The 16,715-nt window shown below is 28.0% G+C and overlaps 1 long non-coding RNA gene across 1 annotated transcript; it reads right to left on the reverse strand.

Moving 5' to 3' along the window:
- Positions 1–11,947: 11,947 nt before the first annotated feature.
- Positions 11,948–12,596, reverse strand: LOC121229007 (uncharacterized). Its single transcript, XR_005926423.1, has 3 exons — positions 12,458–12,596; positions 12,227–12,369; positions 11,948–12,134 (listed from the first exon to the last, which is right to left on the reverse strand). It is a non-coding gene; the product is annotated as an uncharacterized lncRNA (long non-coding RNA).
- Between the last annotated feature and the right edge of the window lie 4,119 nt (positions 12,597–16,715).

Below are 16,715 nucleotides of genomic sequence, written 5' to 3' on the forward strand. Positions count from 1 at the left end.
TTATGAAATTGAGTACTTCGTTATCACAATGTCATAGTAAAACTATGGTCTTGCACATAGTCACATATTACACACCGAAGCCATAGCCCAGCCATGGTCTTACACGGATCACATATCACACTGATGCCATATCCCAGATATGGTCTTATACAGTAGCACATATCACACCGATGCCATATCCCAGATATGGTCTTATACGGAAGCACATAATCACATATCTCCGATGCCATAGCCCAGCTATGGTCTTATACAGAAATCACATATCACATGTTGCCATGGTCCAACCATGGTATTTTCCATCAATTCATTTTAGCCACTAAACGAAAGTACTCAAATCCGTTGTTCCACTTAATTTGTACTTTTATTCAAATATCATTTTACAACTATCACAGTTTAATGACATTCATATGCAATAATATACTATATCATTCATGAAATTTTCATATCAAAACATTAAATTCAACCATATGAACTTACCTGGGAAAATTCGCAAAAGTCATACAAGTTCAGGGACTAATAGGCTATTTTCTCTTTTCCACGATTCACTTCGGGTTCTTCTTATATGCCAAAATATGAAAAACCAGCAACTTCCAGACCTCCCATGGCGTTTTTGCTGAAGAAAAATGATGATATCTCTAGATTTTTCAATTTTGTCTTTATTTTATATGTTTAATTTGCAAAATTTCCAATTTTGCCCTTGCTTCTCCCTGTCTTTTTTGCTGATTTTCTTGCCCAAACCGTCCAGCCCATATAATTTGGGTCTAATTGCCTTTTAAATCCCTCCTTATTAGTCACTTAAGCTATTTAATCACTATACCAAATTTTGCACTATTTTCAATTTAGTCGTTTTTAATTAATTGACTAACCGAACGTTAAAATTTTCTAACGAAACTCTAATACTAACTTAATAACACTCCATAAATATTTATAAAAATATTTATGGCTCGGTTTATGAATCTGAGGTCTCGATACCTCATTTTCAACCCGACTTACCTAATTAATTCTTTTAAATCATAAAATTCACTAATTAAAAAAATACTTCTATAATCACACTTGACTCATAGGTATTAATTTATTAAATTTTCAAACTTACTTGTCGAATTTAGTGATCCCCAAATCACTATTTTCGACACCACTGAAAATTGGGTTGTTACATTGCATGGCTATTAAAGCAAAATTTTTTTACTTTCTCTTCATTTCAACCCCATTTCTTTTAAAAAAACAGAGAGCCCTTTGCTCTATCTCCCTCTCCCTTTCTCCCCATTCGACTAGGGTAATATACCCATCATCGCCTCTTCGCCGGACCGCTGCGCTCCACCGTGGGTGGTAGTCGGGGTCACTCAAAAAAGGGATTTTGACCCTTATTTCTTGTATTTTGAGGGGGCCAAACTCATTCAACCCATCAGCCAAAGGACAAGGGTCGATTCAAGTAAGTCCTCCCCTCTTTTTATTTCAAAATAGATCGATATAAAAAAAATCAATAAGAAGAAACAAGAAAATGAAACGAAACTAAAAAAACAACCTTTTGAAACTTCTGTTCTGTTCTTGTATTTTCAGTGTGTGTAAAAAAAATAGAATAATCGGGCTCCTATAGCCGATTAAGGTGACTATCTATTTTTACATTTTTGTCGTTTTTTGCTTGATTTTTCTCCTGTCCATGTATTACTCTCTCTGTCTTCATATTTACTCCTTGTTGCAGGTGTCAGAGAGGCGTGGGACGCGTGGATAGGGCGTTCGAGGAGTGCGATGAAGAGGCGTGCGTGGTGGTAGCAAATAGTGAGGTATGCGGCAACAGAGATTGTAATGACCCAAATTTTACGGTTATGGGAAAAGTGAATTTTCGGGTCTCCGTTTCTGAAAAATAGATTTGTAAATATTTATTAAAAATATTTACGAAGACAATTGAGTGGTTAATTAGACTTTAATTAAGTAAATTTAGCTTAATTAAGAGTAATTAGTAGAAAGGATCAAATTGAATAAAGTGTAAAAGTTTAATTATAAATTAAAGAAAATTTGAATGGACCAAATAGGCAAATATACCAAGTCCCATAAATGAGGCTGCAAATGTGGATAAAATTCTTAGATTTTTTTCATGAATGTATTATTTAATAAGACTATATTATTATTTTATTACATTGTAATTTATATTAATGATATTATAATATTATTTTAACAATTGTATGGTAATTATGAATACATATGTAATAAATTAAATACATACACTTGTAATACAACTAAATAATTACTTAAAATATAAGAAATTGTTATTATATTATATTATATAAATAAGTAAAGAAACAAAAGAAACAGAAAGAAATTGAAACGAAACAGAGAAGAAACATGGGAGAAAGAAAGAAAGAAAAAGAAAAAGAAAAAGAAAAATTTGGGGTTTCAAGGTTTAACGTTAATTTGTCAATGTGGTACCGGAAATCTCGGCTAAGAAAGGAGAAGACAAAGTCAACGGGAGTTAGCTCGAAAACTACGGTTTGTATTTCTATAATCCGAACTTAATATTTAATTATTGAATTTATTATTTATTATGTATGGTAGGTGCATTGATTAGATTATTTGAAATAAAATGAATGTTGTTTGAAATTGAAGGGTGAATTTAATTAATAATTGTTGTATTTTAATTGAATGTTATGGTAAATAATTAAAGTATGAATTATTGGTATTGTGTTTTTATTGAAATAATTTAATTTGAAAATATGGTGAAATAATTATGAACATGTGTTTATTGTGGAATTTAATTATATGAAAATAAAAAGTGAATTGAATTGTATTAAATTATGAATTAATGTGAATAATTGAGATATATATATATTGAATTGAATGAAAATGTATGAGATTGTGAAAATGTGTGAATATATGTAATTATTGGAATGGTATATTAAGGAAAGAATTATTGAATTGAGAAAGTGAATTATAATTGATACTGAACTAAGATAGAAATTATACTGAAAAGTGAGTTAAATACCCTATTAACTAGTCGGGCTAGTCGGATATAGTTGGCATGCCATAGGATATAAAAGAGTACGGGTTTTTGCCGGCTTACTGATCAGACACTTATGTGCCGACTACTGTTACTGTTACCGTTACTGTTACCTATTCGACACTTTATGTGTCGAATACTGTTACTGTTACTGTTATCGATTCAAATACTGTTACTGTTACTGTTATCGATTCAACACTTTGTGTGTTGAATACTGTTACTGTTATTGTTACTGTTCTGGATTTGTTCTGATGAGGTACTCTGTGTACCGTATTGCTACTGTTACTGTTTCGGCTTCGGTCGATGAGGCACTATGTGCCGTACTAGTGTGTTGGTTGGATCCGTGTATCCGTTTGAGTCCGAGTCATGTTAATAGAGGAAATAAAGGTATAAAATAACTGATTATTACTGAATAATTGACTGTTACCGAATAATTGACTGTTACTGGATAATAGACTGTTACTGAATAACTGAATATTACTGAATAATTGATCATTACTGAATAACTGATTGTCACTGAATAAGTGACTGTTACTGAATAACTTAATTGCTACTGAATATCTGATTTTACTAAATAATTGACTGTTATTGGATAACCGATCAATTGATCGATACTGAATAACTGGTTATTATTGAATAATTGATTGTTACCGAATAAGTGATTGTTACTGAATAAATAATTGTTCTGATTGTTAATGAACATTACTGATTGATTAATTGCTATTGAAATTAATAAATGATTTGAAATTTAAAGTAGACCAAAACAATGGTTGGAAAGTGAATGTTTGAATACTCATTGAGTTTGAATAGTTCAATATATATAAATTAATAAGTTTTATAATTGTTTAAGTGTTCGGATTATAGAACTACCACTGAGTGTATACTCAGCGTATGGTTTGTTTCCGTGCGCAGGTTAAGTTAAGGCTAGACTGTTGAATCAGCATCCCAGGCCGATCCCGAATTCAATAAGGTAAAGTATGTTGAGTATTGATAATGGCATGTACCTAGGATGTTTAATGAGAGTCATTTAGGTTGTAAAAATATTGATGAAATAAGTAAATTATGGTTGGCAACTGTATATAGTATGAATTTTAAAATTTATTAAAAATTCGTAGTGATTCTAAATTAGTTTCAAATTGAATTTACTGTTCGTATTGGATCGCGAGGGCTCATTAATGGGACGACATCTTAAAACTAGGATGAGTGTGAATATTTATTTTAATTAATGACCGGAATTGGACTGTACTGACTGATAATGTCTCATAATCCTATTCCGGCGACGGTATAAGATTAGGGGACGTTACAGAGGTGGCTAGGTTGCTGCTGTTTTCTTTGTAATGGGCTAACTTGGGCTTTACGGTTTTATTGTTTGGGTCATTTGGGTTTGGCTTTAATTTGGGCCATGTATTGGACTGTAATAATTGGAACTTTATTATTGTTTATTTGGGTTTTTATTTTTTGTTGATTTGCCTAGGCCAGAATTGGCTATTACACCTTTGATTTGTTCTTCTTGTTTACAAAAATATCAAACATTAAAAGAATAAAGATAATTTCTTTATTTTCAGATAATAAGTGTAGTACTATGAATTCTAGTCTTTGTTTTTTTTTAATACAATACTTAAAACTGCTCATAATCCCTTCTCAATCTTTAAATAAGAGGATATATATTTTTAGTTTTAAATGATTAGTTGGATACAACAGGAGCACTAAAAGGGCAGAGGATTTTTCACTTTTCTAATAATAAAATTCCTCTCACCCTTCTTCGTGTCTCGTTACCTTGCTCACTAACAGAAATAAATTGTTTTTAATCTAAAAAATTTGAATTAAATAGAAATAAATCTTAAAACTATATATAAATTTTGGTTTAAAATGTAAATTATATAAAAATTTTAATTTTTTTGTAATTTTATACATAAAATATTAATTTAATTCAATTCTTACAAAATTATTTTATGTTTATATATTACATAAATAATAATTAAATCAATTATAAAAATAAATTAATATACTTATTTTTTAAAATATGTATGATTAAATTAAAATTTTATATATTTTTTAAATTTAATATAATTGGTGAGTCAATAACGATACATAAAATATTATATATTGTGGTTAATAGTCATATATAGAATAGACGTCATTGGTTTTGTTTATTGAAGGATAGTAAAGGTGAGGACAAATGGGCATCCGACGTGGTCTTCCCATCTCTTTTAAACTTTATCACCAATTATTACTTTATATTGCATTTTTAATTTTCTAATATAAATTAATACCACGTTTAATACAACAGTAATCTACTTTCTATGTTTTATATATAACACATATAATTTAATTTAATTATTCATCTCTATACATTTTTTTTAATTTGGTTTTTTATTATCGACGTGGCATTATTTTTATTTTATATGTTAGATTACATATAATTTAAGAAATCATGACCAAATAATGTAATTTCAAAATATATAAAGAAAACTCTTCTAAATAAAATTTTAAAAAAATTCGATAAAAGAATCTAAAGGTTATAAAAACACTAAGGGTGGGTTTGGATGGGCGATTGGGTCATGTGTGGTGCGTTTAGCTTACTTTTTATCTCATGCTACAATATCGCTACAATATTTAATCTCACCGCTACCACTGTTTTTACACTAACCGCAGATAAACATACTGTCCATCCAAACTCACCCTAAATAATTTTTAATAATTCAAAAAGAAGTCAATTTCAACTTTGTTTTATTCTTCTTACAGTGAATACATATATATAAACCTCTTAACCTTTTCATCTTACTTTTCGCAATCGCTTTGGTATATTTGGGAAGTTTTGTTGTGATAAGTACTAATAAATCTTAATTGTATAATTTAAACTATTTATTCTTAATTTAATAATTATTTAAATAAACAATCTCATAATTAGTTGGTTGTGAGTAGGTAGCACACATATGATTATCTTGTAGATACATTTGTCAAAATTAAGTCATATTTAAATGTTTCACATGATGGATGAAATAGACTCATATCAAATTCATAAATGCAAGATGTTCATTCAGGGCTGACTCCCTAAAATAAATTTTTTTTCAATTAAGCCCTTTAAAATTTTTAAAATTTTAAATTAGTAAAGATAAATTTACACTTTGCCCCCTAAAAATGATAAAAATATAATTTAATCTTTTAAAAATTATAAAGATATAGGCTATTAAAATGGTGAAATTACATTTTTTAATTATAAAAATTACAATTTAATTTCAACCCCCTAAAATAATTTTTTAGCTTTTTAATAATCTAACAAATTTTTAATAATCTAATTTTTTTTCTGAACAAATAACATATGAGAATTCCTTAAATTAAAGATCCTTCTAACTCATTTATAAATGTTCATGTGAATTATCAATATTTTTTCGCTTCACTATTGATCAGAATGTCAAGAAATTGATACATTCAAATTAGTAAACTTTTGGTTTACTATTGTATATGATTTAATGATGTCAATATACCGGTAGTGCACATTGGAGATAAATAGGTGAGCTTTTTAATACAAATGTATTACGTGATGGAATATAGATATATTCAACACATCTTACATTTATAGTCTCAATATGATATTTATTATAATAGATATCTTTTAGAACTTTTCTTTAAATTTGTCTAGAGCATTATGCACTATATATATAATAAAAATTATATTCTTCTAAACCTTTCAACTAAATTGATATCATGTCATTATTGATAACTAGGGGCGAAGTCAAAACAATTTTTTAGAGGAGACCAAATGAAATTTTAATTTTTTTTATAGCCTATATCTTTATAATTTTCAAAAGATTAAATCAAATTTTTATAATTTTAGAGGGTCAAAGTACAATTTTACCTTTACTAATTTAAATTTTTTTAAAAAAATTAAAGGCTTAATAATAATTTTATATTTTATAGGAGTCGGGGCCCATGCCAGCCCCTCTAAATTTGCCACTGCCAATAACATTCAAATTTTAAAATAATTATCTTAAGAACTGTTAAAAACGATAATGTAACATATAAAAGAAATGCACTTTTTATCATTTAAAATTCTAATACTTGATTATTTACATCATAAAAGAATTGCATACTATCAAGTATCAACATTGGCATGTGACACAAACTTATTTGCTGAAATACAAACAGAAGCTATGGCATGCAGCAACTTCATTACTATGATTAAATGGAAATGAGTACATCTTCTACATGTTTTATCAGATATTAAAACATGCACCATATTAAACGTATGTGAAAACACTAGATTTGGATTTTTGTATTCAACATATCTCAAATTTTATGTTTCTATATACTAATATAATAACAAAATTTATCAATTTATTATGTTTAAAATATACGATTCAATTTCATAATCAATAACGATTTTCATTACATCTTATCGTCTTCATATACATATTCATTTCCAATTTAGTGGAGAATCATAATTTCATTTAGCTATTTGCATGATTTTATTATATATCAATTCTATTAGCAAATAACGATTTATTACATACTCAGCCTTACTGATTATATTAACATTTTTTTCCATATTAATATCATAATTCATACATGTCCACAGACACCCTAATATGTTCGAGTAACTCAAAGTTTCTATCACTTTTTTTTTCGTTTATAACACCTCACGGCTTGTCATTTTTACTATAACTCATTAATCACATATTTCATATCTTTTAAGCTATGAAGTTCACTTATTTAACCACAGAATTAACTTAGAGAAATATGAGTATCCAAGGTACTTACCTTTAAATGTTTTTACACATGAAATCAAATCTCCAAAAACTTGATTCTATCATCAACTAAGGTTGAGAACCCAATTTCAATATTTCCTCATTTTCTATACATTTAAAAATATATCCAAAATTAATTTCTAAACTTTCTTAACTTCCTCATCATCATCAAAATAGGGGGTGAGAATTTTGAACATTTTTGAGAAAATGCAAGAAAGAATAAAAAGCGAGAGAGAGCTCCCATGTGTGGAAGATGGCTGGCTAGATGGGCGAAGGATGGGGATGATTCTACACTCTATTTCCCTTAAAAAATATCTAAGTTGGCAAAAAGCCCACCCAACAAGTTTTTAAGTCCAAAATTTGCTAAATTGTGACTCACCTCTAACATTTCTTAATAGATTAAAAAAATAGATTCGAGTAAGAGATATCACATAAAAAAATTTTAAAATTTTTCTTAACATTTAAAAAATTAATTTACTATTATTGAATTTAATTTCAACCTTTGAAATCAATTTCTCATTTTATATTAAAATTTATGCATATAACTACCATCTTAACTTATTTCATAGCCTTAAACAAATATTCCAAATCACATACGAACTATAACCATTCTAACTTATCAATTTCAAATATTTAATTTCATACATAAATATTTATCAAATATTTCATTAAATCAAGTATATAATTATTATACCCAATTTATAACTAAATGTTTTAGAAGTGACAAAACAGTTCCTATTCTCCAAATTTTAAATTTTTTTTATAAAATACTCCCTAATTTTTTCATTTTTATGATTTAATCCTTGAAATCTCAAATTTACATAGTTTTAAAATCAAGTCCCAAAAAATCAGATTTTCTTTTTTTACTTGCAATCTTAAATCCCAATTTGCAAATTTTTGCAAAACAGTCCTTTTTATTTCAAAATTTCTATATATTTACAATTTGGTCCCTATTAACTCAAATCCTATCACATAATGTCTCCTTTCTAAGTTTTAAAGTAAAAGACCATAATTAAAAATTAAAGCATTAAAAATTCAGATTTCCACATTTCAACACTTCAATTTTGAATGTTTAAAAATTTCTCAATTTCATCCTTTTAATTTAAAACACGGTAAATTAAGTAAAATTTTCCAATACTTCAAATATCATATTCTCATAGTCTTATCATAAAAAATCCAAACTTTAATTTATCTATTTAATTCATTTATTTTTAAATTTTTTCACAATTTTCAATTTAGTCCTTATTTCGATTTTATCAAATTTATCACTTAAAATCATCCATCAAATTGTTCCTAAAATCATTCAGCATTCACATTATACATGAACATAATACTTTCATAGCCTGGAACCTAGAAAATAATTATACACACTTAATTTTTACAATTTCACATCAAATTATATATTCAAATAAACATAACATAATAGTTGGAATAACTTACCTAAGATTTCTCTCACTTCCATCTTCATCTTCAAGCCTCTATGTTTGGTTTCATATGAAAGGACACTTTTGAATTAGAGTTGAATGTGATATCTCACCTTAATTTCAAAGAATTTTAGGTTAGAAATAGTTTAAAGAAGAAAAAAAAACCAAATTGAATTAAATGTAAAGCATTTTTTTTCCTCTCCCCTTTTTTCCATGCACCCCACGCTGGGGTTTTTATAAAAGAGTGATTTCTCTTCATATTTCCAGAATTTTCTTATTTAACATTTAATTATTTAATTAATTTTATCACATGATTGTAATTATTGGTTATAATTTATCCCATCAAAATATCACACTTTTATAATTTAAAATTTAAAAATAATATTTAATGACCAAATTACCTTTTAAAATATCTTGTCATATTTAAGACATATGGGTAAAATAGTCATTTCACCCTTTTCCATCACTCAATTGTTTGACACATCACATACCTATGTGTCCTAAGTAATTATTACTTAAGTAGATTTTATTATTTATGGTATAATTGCAATTAAGCCTTTTTTATAAAATAGTAAAATCACACTTTAGTCCCTGTACTTTTCACCACTTTTTAATCTAGTCCATATCCGAATTTTTTGACTTCACCTATCAATTCATATCTATGTCAAGTTCATAAAAAGTATTTCTTAAATTTTTGCTCCTTTTCTAAAATGGTAAATTTGTCACTTTTAATCCATTTTTCACAAAATTTCAGTTTAACCTTTATTAAAATTTTACTATTCGTACTTGCTTTTTCAATGTCAAATTTTGACTTTACTATCATTCTTCAATTGAAAAACTCTTACTTTTTGGAAAAATTTGCTATTTGTCTTTCGAAATACTACTATTGGAGACACTGATATTTTGGGGGCATTACACCGCCAACATGATCCAATTTCTAAATGTCCAATTTTTATTCCATGCACCAATTATCTCATATAAATAATATATACATCATGAATTCTTGAGAATTGACCAAAATACCCCCTTCCTGACAAAATTACCATGTCACCCCTTTGTGTCGCAAAATTCAATTTCTTTACAAAATTAAACACTTAGTCCAATACAAGCTCATAATTTATACTAAACCTTTAGTATAAGTCTTTTGGTGGTAAATATTAACTTTTACCTTTTTCTCAATAAAAATGGGAAATCTACAATTTAGTCTCTATACTTTTGGAATTCTTTCAATTTGGTCCAAAAGTGTTTTTTCTCACACTAACATTCATCCAATACATTTTCATGCAAAATAATCAATAATAATCCAAATTTCACTTTTTGATCAAATTTACACTTTAACCCTCAAACTTTTCAAAATTTATGATTTGATCATTTTGTCACATTTTTACTTCTAAAATTCCTCTCATTAATTCCTATATCATGGATCACTTTATTTTCATAAGAATTCTTTTATCTAACAAAATTTTTAATTTTTTAAAATTTCACTATATTTGCTATCGAAATAGTACCACGTGTTTAATTGAAAATTTTTACATGTTAACATGTGAATAAAAAAGATCATGTTGAGAACTATTGTTGTTATTACTTTATCATCACTTTTCGCACACCACATATAAGATGAAATGTTGGGGGTATTTTAATTAAAAAAGAAAACAAAAATTAATATTAAAGAAAGTTGTCATCAACAAACATTTAAGGATGCGAGTTTTGCTTCACTTCATTAAAATTTTCCTTCAATTCTATGCTATAAATATGGTTAATTTTTCGTAGGAAAATTATCCATTTTCAAAAGGAAAAGGAAAAATAAAATCCTTTCTAAGTTTTAAGAGTGCTAATCAAATTGAGTGAAGAAAATGTTAATTTTGGTGGAAACCTTTCTAAATAGTGCAGGTTAGTAAGATGGATAATGGGTGATTGGAATTGCGGCATCTTAGAGGATTGCATGCAGTAAAACTTCTTCGCACTAGTTATTATCATGGAGATGACATATATAGTCTTAAGAGAGTGATTTGTTTAAGACTTAATCTCTATCACCCTATTTTAACTATAAGAGTTGTGATAGATGGCAGCAAATTGATCATATACTTCTCTTAGTAAAATTATTGTGCAACACTCTCCAACACTTCAAGGTAAAATTCATTATGGAGTACATTGTTGAAAGTTTTCCCAAAACAACTTTATGCTTTTGGTCTGAACTGTCTTTTCTACTTTTATGGCGCAAATTATAAGAGATGAAAGCAATAAGAATTTTGAAAGCTATTTATATTCAAAATAAGGGTCTACCATGATCTCTGTCGGGCATGGAAATTGGGGATGAGAAAAGTGATATTGGAGACAGATAGTGCATCGGTAGTGCACTTACTGCAAAAGTAGAATATTGTTGCACCGCTGAATGTGGTTCTGCAATCAATTTTAGTTTTGCTCCAGTGAGATTGAGAGGTTCGGGTTGAGCATATTTATCGTAAATGTAATCGTGTAGCAGATGAGATGGCTGCTGTGTCTATTGGGCGATCGTTTGGTGTGCAGATTTTTCGAGATCCGCCTTCAAGGGTGTTGCAGCTACTACACGATGATATGCAAGGATTAACATGGACGAGAATGGTAGATGTTTAGCTGCATATATTTGTCTCTTTTTCTTAACGCCCCCAGTCTAATTATGGTTGTAATTTCTCCAGATTTTTATGGGTTCTTATCCGGATGGTATTCTAATAAACTCCTACCAACAATGTTTGTCATATTTTTATAACTCCGTTAATAAGTCTAAATTGATAACATTATTAATTGTTGCTTTTAAAATATTAGCAAGAATATTTTTGATTGAATCAAACTAAAATCTAATCAATCAAAGATTAGACTTAGATTACATTAACATAGAAAAAGGTTAAATCATTCAATTCAATCTGGTAAGTGAAGTTTCTCTTTGACTGAATTAAATCATTCGAACCATCAATTGAATCTTTAACGTGCTTCCTACAAACCCACAAACATATATATGATTAATTGTTTTATCATAAACAAGGTGTACGTGTAACCATATACATATATTTATATACTAGTATTACCACTTGATGGAAACAGCATGTTTGGCTTGATGGTGGACATTGACAAAAACTGTGTCCCTTATGCGAACCCAGCCCGGAAAGCTGGCATTGATCGGGTCAAGATGTTGTTCGTGCTACACATTTGTGAACCGGGATTCTTCCAACTAATTTAAACAGACATAAATAAACAAAACCCAAAATCAAAACTCAGCGCTGCTCAACCGGAAACGAGGGAAAGAGCAACAAACTTACGAAAAAAACCTGTAATGGTGGACTTTAGCCCTGCATAAGACAAGGATATTCAGAAAATAATAAAAAAGCCCTGAAATCCTCATAAACCCTTGCTTTTGAGAACCCAAGTTTTTATTTTCTATGTATCTGTGCTCTTCAGGTTTCCCCTTTATTTGTAATATCATTTTGTTTTTTATTCATTTCTTACTTATTTATAGAAACAGTGGTTAGTTTAAGTTTCTGAAATCAGCGTACGCTATAGGACATTCGAAGTCTGCGCAGTAAAATATTCCCAACTTTCTAGACGCAAATAATCAGACAAAATATTTGACAGACAACTATTCATGTTTCTTTAGCCAACGTAATTGTCAATGAAAATATTTTTGGTAAAAATAAACTAGAAAAATTTGACACATGTAAAAGTCATTAACCTTTTGAAACTTCACTATTAAATTCCAACGTGGATAATGAAAATAAATGGTAAAGAAAAAGGAAAAAATAGAACATAGATAATTTTATATGGAAACCCTTTTAAGAAAAATTAAAAATAAGAAAAATTCATTAACGGTTGAATTCGAATTGAATACAAGAAGAGAGACAATTACGTCTATTTATACGTTTAAAAACTTTATTCTAATCAAAGTCTAACAGAAGTAATGCAGTAAAGTTGAAACACCTTATTCAAATTAATATCACATAGAAGAATTGTACTTCTATACGGATTCCACTTGTGCTGTACCGGACCACATAGATCCCCCTATCTATCCAACCCCCGCACTCCCAGTTGCAAACCCAGTCCAGTTTTATACTTAATGGGGATTTGCGACAGACTGCAGCCTTTGTCTCCATAGGCCCCTTTTCTTGTCATTTTTTTTAAATAAGAATTTATGTCACACAACTCTAATAGATACAATTTTGGTGAAGTGTTTGTATGAGCAAAATGAAGTTAGGAATGAGGAGCTATCCTTCTTCTAGAGAAGCCCATTTATTTCTGTTAGGGGTGAGCGTTCGATTGAATCAAATGAAAAAATTTCGAGTTAATGGAGTTGACGAATTATATTTTATCATCCTAATTTAATTTGAAATTTTCTTGAATCAAGTCGAGTGAGATGGAATTTAAATTGAATCAAATTGAATATATTTGTTCGAGATAAATTTAAAAAAATAATTTTGGGTCCTTGTAACCATTGTCACCCATCGTTATAAAATTTGTCCACCTTAATAAAATTTTCTATTGACTTTCATTACCTCGTAATTTATTTATTAATATTTTATATACATGTTAGCTTCTTTGCTTGCTTAGTTGTTTCAATTATCTTCAGATTCTTGTCACTATGTATTCTGGAATTAAAAAATATATTAAATGTAAAAATGTAAATTTTTAATAAAAGTTATTTTAAAGATAAAATGTGAAATTGATACCAATATAAAATTTTAACACAAATATTTTATGGCATAATTAATAATTCAATTTTAATATAAATATTAAATATGACTAAACAATTTAATAATATAAATAATATAAAATGTGAAATTTAATTTAATAATATAAATAGTAGATATAAATAAAATTATTACTATTTATGTTTATTGATTTTTTTTGGATAATTTTAATTTTTTATTTGAGAGTAAAGGGTGAGAAGTAAAAATTTAGGAGGAAAATAAAAAGTTTTGAGTAATAAAAGTTTGAGGGGAAGTAATAGTAAATAGGAAAGTAAAATTTTGAAGGGAAAATATGGGAGAAAATAAAAAGTTTTGAGGGTTTTTGGAGTAAAATTTTGATAAAAAGTAAATGAAAGAGTAAAATTTTGGTAGGAAATTAATTTTGGGTAGACTGGGGGTTGGGATAGGATAAGAGTAAAAGTTTTGGGGGAAAAGTGGGAAAGAGTAAAAGTTCTGAGGAAAAAATAAAAAGGTTTGAGAATTTAGGGTAAAAATATAAAATATTATAGTTTGATATTCGAATTATTTGAATTATTTAAATTCAAAAACTCAGTTTGATTCAAATTTGAAATTCGAAAAAAAATTTTAAGTTGAAGCGAATAACTCGATTCGTTTAACTCGAAATTCAAATTTTTTTTCAATTTTTTTCGAGTCGAATCGAATTAATATCACGAGGGTACAGAAGTTAAACTAAAACCAACTATACAAAATATGTGGTTGAGATAATGATGGATAGAATTGCATAAAACCGAAAAAGAAAACATTCTCATTAACATGAAAAATAATGATTTATTTATCTATAAATTAACTTGGATCATGTTTCTGGAATTGTAAGAGACGAATGGGAAGTTAGTATCATTTTCTAGAGAACGCAATGCAATGTTTTAATTGTTTTTTTTTTTTTTTGAAACGAATGGATTCAAAAGTTATTAACAAAGTCGTAGCTAGCTCTATAATTTCCAAGTTAATAATTTAAAACAGAGAATCATCTCTTATGGAATCACATTAAAAAGACTATGAAATTATCAATTGTGATGATATATTTTGGTCAACCTTTAACCACAAATCCCTATTTCTTTTCTTTTTTTGGCTTAATTTTGATAAGTTGCGATTAGATTTTTACTAGTTTTTTTTTTCTTTGATAAATTATACAGTTAGCATAAAAAATAAAAAGGATTGTATTTTAGGCTTTGACGCCCACAATCATTTTTGTTTTGGTCATCTAACTTTAGTAAGTTTTCATGTTGCTCAATCATTTTATCTTTTTAATTTCTTTTATTTTATTTTTTTTAGAATTAATTTTTAGTTTAGCCGATTGAATCTTACCTCGATTGGCATGAGTATTGCTGCCAATGTAGAAGGACATAGGTTTGAGTGTACTAAAACGCATTATTCTCCTATCTATAGGTTGAGAAGGGGATATGAGTAGTTTTAGGCATTGTATCAAAAAGAACATTCATGATCATAACCTAAAATGACATTGTTAAAAAAAAATTAATTTTAGTTTTTCTAATGATAAATTTTAGATTTTATAGGGAATTTCTTGATTTTTATAGACAAAAACTTGAGTTTTTATTGGAAAAAATTACTATTTTAGAATTAATTTAAGTTTTTTTAGTAAAAGGGAAAATCTAAGTTTTATAAGGAATTAATTGGGTTTTACAAGGAAAAACTTGGGTTATTTTATCTTTTTAATTTCTTTTATTTTTTCCTTTTTAGAATTAATTTTAGTTTTTTTATGTAAAAGGGAAAAACTTGAGGTTATCAGGGTTTTTGCAAGGAAAAATCATTTTATTTTTTTAATTTCTTTGGTAAAAGTAAAAAACCTAAGTTTTATAGGAAATTACTTGGGTTTCTATAGGAAAATCAATTCAATTCCTTGTAAAAGCTTAGTTTTTTTGGAAATTATAAATAAATCCTATAAAGAAAATAAGCAGCCAAAATGAAAACTTATTAAAATTAGGTGATTAAAATGAATGTAAAATAATATTTTTATCTCAAATTAATAACATGTGACCCAAATGAAAATGGTTGTTAATGGCAGTTCCCAAAGTGAAAATATCTTTTATTTTAGGTGTTCAAAGTAAAAACTTATGAAAATTAGGTAACTAATTATATAATTTACCCTAACTTTTTTAAGATGAGTAATTAAATTGCATCAAATGATATACGAAGTGTACTTCCCCATTATTTCAAAACAAAAGATACAATCACTTATAATTTAGTAAGATTTTTTCATACAATTTCATCATGTTGATAATGATTTCACAATTTCAAATACTTTTTCTTTTTAATATGCAGATAACAAAATTGCTAAACTAAATCAGATCAGGCTTCAATCAACTAGTAGACAAGCCCCAGTGTCATTATCTAGAATGGTTATTAAACTAGCAGGCACAACACGAAAAATCCAAGTAGTAAGATCACCATCAAAAGATAGCTTTGCAAGGTGACCAACACCTATATTTGCCTCTCGACCAACATGTTTGAACTAAAGTTGCCATTCTCGTTCCTTAAAATGCTAGATAGAACAGACCAAAGAGAGATTACTTGACATAGCCCAAACATCGTTAACAAGATTAACAATTGTCAAATTATCCAACTCCACAGAAATTCTTCAATGACCTTCCTTCCATGCCATCTGCAAGCTAATTAATATCACACATAGTCCTGACTCTAGCTCTGTTGAATATCTAATGCTCTTAGAGTAACCTAAAATCCTTTCACCCAAGGATTCTTTAAGAATACTATCCATCAAACTCTTACTCAATGTAGTGCCTAGACCCAACTCGCTTGCCAGCTTCAGATATTGGGAGATACAAGGACCCGAATAACT

Source organism: Gossypium hirsutum, chromosome A05 (genome assembly GCF_007990345.1).
Source record: "Gossypium hirsutum isolate 1008001.06 chromosome A05, Gossypium_hirsutum_v2.1, whole genome shotgun sequence".
NCBI lineage: Eukaryota > Viridiplantae > Streptophyta > Magnoliopsida > Malvales > Malvaceae > Gossypium > Gossypium hirsutum.